The 3,789-nt window shown below is 36.7% G+C and overlaps 1 pseudogene; it reads right to left on the bottom strand.

Moving 5' to 3' along the window:
• Positions 1 to 1,562: 1,562 nt before the first annotated feature.
• LOC118620772 lies at positions 1,563 to 2,521 on the bottom strand (annotated as a pseudogene).
• Between the last annotated feature and the right edge of the window lie 1,268 nt (positions 2,522 to 3,789).

The following is a 3,789-nucleotide window of genomic DNA, read 5'->3' as shown; positions in this document are numbered from 1 at the left end:
CTTTCTGTGAGTTCAATATTGGTGTATAAGAATGCCATCAATTTCTTGATATTTATTTTGTATCCTGCTACTTTGCCAAATTTATTTATTAGCTTTAGTAGATTTCTGATGGAGTCCTTAGGGTTTTCCATGACAATCAGTTTTATGACCTTCTTTCTAATTTGGATCCCTTTTATTTTTTCTTCATGTCTAATTGCTGTGGCTAAGACTTCCACTACTATGTTAAATAAGAGTGGCAAAAGTGGGCATCCCTGTCTTGTTCCTGTTTTTAAAGAGAATGCTTTTAGTTTTTGCCCACTGAGTATGATGTTGGCTATAGGTTTTTCATATACAGCCTTTATTATGTCAAGATATGGTTCTTCTGTTCCCACATTGCTGAGCATTTTTATCAGAAATGGGTGTTGAATTTTGGCGAATGCTTTTTCAGTAACTATTGATATGATTAAATCATTATTTTTGAGTTTGTTTATGTGGGGTATAACACTTATTGATTTGTGAATATTGTACCAGCTTTGCATCCCTGGGATGATTTCCACTTGGTCATGGTGAATAATTTTTTAATGTATACCTGGATCAAATTTTCAGGATTTGGGCATCTATGTTCAACAGGGATATTGGCCTGTAGTTTTCTTATTTGTAGTATCTTTATCTGGTTTTGGAATTAGAATTATGCTGGTCTCATAAAATTAGTTTGAAAGTGTTCCTTTTTGTTGGATTTTTTGGAATAGTTTGAGGAGAATGTGTGTTAGATCTTCTTTGAATGTTCAGTAAAACTCCCCCGTGAAGCCTTCTGGGACTGGGCTTTTGTTTGCTGGGAGTTTCTTTTTTTTTCTTTTTATTTTTTTGTACACATTTAGTTTTATTGTAACAAAGCAACTTGTACACTTTTAACGTTTAAAACTGAGCATCATCTTTTCTTTCTAGTGAAATAAAAAAGAAAATTTAAAAATAGAGAAATGTCAATTCTGAATAAGATCCTACAGGTTCTGCTGATTCTCCCATCGAGTGGCAGGGCTCAAGTCATCTTTAGGAGAGAATTTTAAAAGTGTCATCTTAAACTGCAAGGAAGTCTGTTTCATAATTAAACATGCCAAAGGAGAAGCCATGTTGTCAAAATGCCCACTTAGCCCACCCAAACATCTCAAACCTACCCTCTGCTGACCTTCCATAACCTCCCCTTTAAGTTTTTTTTTTTTCTTTTCTTTTTTTAAACAAGAGAAAGTAGACAGATACATGTTGGTAAATGCTAACTGTCCATATTCACATAGAGACACAGTGTAATCTCTGAGCCCAATATACAGAGAAATGAGGAAAAGGGCTATAATTCTATGCACTGCTACACAGGGCCCAGCACCCTCCAGCTTCCAGCAGAGCTAAGGGAGCAGAAGGTTTTTCCCCATAGAGCACAGTGGTGTTGATTCTATAAAGTTTCTTGAGACAAGAATGGATAAAAATGATTTTGAAACAGAAAGGGACAGAAATTCTTTTCCCACTGTATTCTGCTCAAAGTACATCCCCCCAAATACGGTAAGAACCATGGTGTAAAGGAGAGAAAAAAGACCTCAAAAACAGGGTGACTGAGCAATGGGGGGGAAAGACTGCAACTTGCTCCCAGGGACTGGAGAACATTTAAAAAGTTTAGAATCCATTAGTGTTTCATTAGTCATCTCTCCTTCATCTTCCTCCCCTTCCTCCCCCTCATCATCATCTTCATCATCTTCACCTTCATCCTCATCACCTTCTTCATCAATATCTTCCAACCCTTCCTCCTCTTCATCATCACCATCTTCCTCTCCTTCTCCTTCTTCATCATCCATGTCAGGAACCAAGTAGTACTGCAATGGATTTGGCCAAATGTTATCTTTGATGACTTCTCCTAATTCATCTGCACCTGCATCAGAATGGTCAGTAAACCAGGCAAAGAAGCTCTCTGGTTCCTCATGCTGTCTCTACCTGCTGGCTTTATTCTGTGTTTGATTTGAACGTTTTGTCAAATCCTTTCCAGATTTCCAATTGACTTTAGTGGACTTTGAAGATGGATCACCACCCTCATTCAGATGAAATTCTTTGGAGAGAACTTTATTTTCAAAGTAAGGATTTTCATCAAAATAAAAATGTATTCTGTAACCTGATGTAATATCTTCAAATTCTGTCACTTCAACTCTTGTCAAATAATGCAGTGCCTCTTCATCTTCTTCCCCAAGCAGTGCAGACACTTGTGGATGGTTGACAAATGTTGTTACCCCAAAAGTTGGAATTTTGGCCATCAATTCTGACCTCTTCTGAAAAAATGGTTGGCAGAGTTTGTTATATTTCTGTTCTACTTTCAAAATGTCCTCACTGGTTTGTTCATTAAGTCTGTCTATTTCATTCCGTACTTCATCAATATGTTCAATTGCTTCTTGCTGTTCTTTTTCTCCCTTTGGCAATTCCTGAGGGGTTGACTTTTTCTCTGGCTTGGGGGCAGGAGGCAGCCACAGTTTCTGTGAGCTGGCAGGGAAGACTGGAGTTTGGGGGCCATGCTGTGAGGAGAGTCGGAGAATGAGAGGGAAGGGAAGTCTCACGATTGGAAGAAGCTCTGAGAACTCTGTTGGGAGTTTCTTGATTACATCTTCAATTTCCTTAGTTGTTATTGGTCTGTTCAAGTTTTCTATGTCTTCCCGGTTCAGTTTTGGGAGACTGCAGGTTTCGATAAATTTGTCCATTTCACCTAGATTGTCCAATTTGTTGGTGTATAATTGTTCATAGTATTTTTTAATGATCTTTTGTATTTCTGTGATGTCAGTTGTTACTTCTCTTTTGTTTCTGATTTTGTTTATTTGGGTCCTCCATTTCTGTTTCTTGGTGATTCTGGCTACGGGTCCAACAATCTTGTTTATATTTTCAAGAACCAGCTCTTTGTTTAATTGATCTTTTGAATTTTTTTTTTTTTTTTTTTTTTTTTTTAGTTTCTATGTCATTTATTTCTGCTCTGACCATCACTATTTCTTTCCTTCTACTTGCTCTGGGTTTTTCTTTTTGTTTACTTTCTAGTTATTTAAGTTGTAGGGTTAGAAATTTTTCCTGTTTCTTGAGGTAGGCCTTTAGTGCTACCCTCTCAGGACAGCTTTCACTGAGTCCCATAGATTTTGTGTTGTTGTGTGTTCATTTTCATTGGTTTACAGGAAGTTTATATTTTATTCCTTGATCTCCTTGGTAACCCATTTGTTGTGTAATAACATGTTCTGTAGCCTCCATTTGTTTGAATGTTTATGCTATAATTGATTTCTAGTTTCATGTCATTGCAATCTGAGAAGATGCTTGATATGATTTCAATCTTCTTGAATTTGTAGAGACTTAGTTTATGTCCTAACATGTGGTCTATTTTTGAGAATGTCCCCTGTGTACAAGAGAAGAATGTGAATTCTACAGTTTTGGAGTATAATTTTCTGCAGATATCTATTAAATCCATTTGATCTAATGCATCATTTAGAGTCTCTGTTTCCTTGTTAATTTTTTGTCTAGAGGATCTATCTAATGATGTCAGTGGGGTGTTGAAGTCCACTGATGTGATTGTATTGCTATTGATTTCTCCTTTGAGGTCCTCCAGAAGTTTATAAATGTATTTTGGTGATCCTATGTTGGGTACATATATGTTTACCAAGGTTGTATCCTCCTGTTGGATAGATCCTTTCAATATTATGTAGTGGCCTCCTTTGTCACTGGTTATGGCCTTCATTTTGAAGTCTGTTTTATCAGATATGATATTGCTACCTCAGCTTTTTTTTTTCCTTTCTGTTTGCTTGAAAA

Source organism: Molossus molossus, unplaced genomic scaffold, assembly GCF_014108415.1.
Source record: "Molossus molossus isolate mMolMol1 unplaced genomic scaffold, mMolMol1.p scaffold_m16_p_8, whole genome shotgun sequence".
NCBI lineage: Eukaryota > Metazoa > Chordata > Mammalia > Chiroptera > Molossidae > Molossus > Molossus molossus.
The sequence above is the reverse complement of the archived record's forward strand: the minus strand, read 5'-3'. Positions and strand labels throughout refer to the sequence as shown.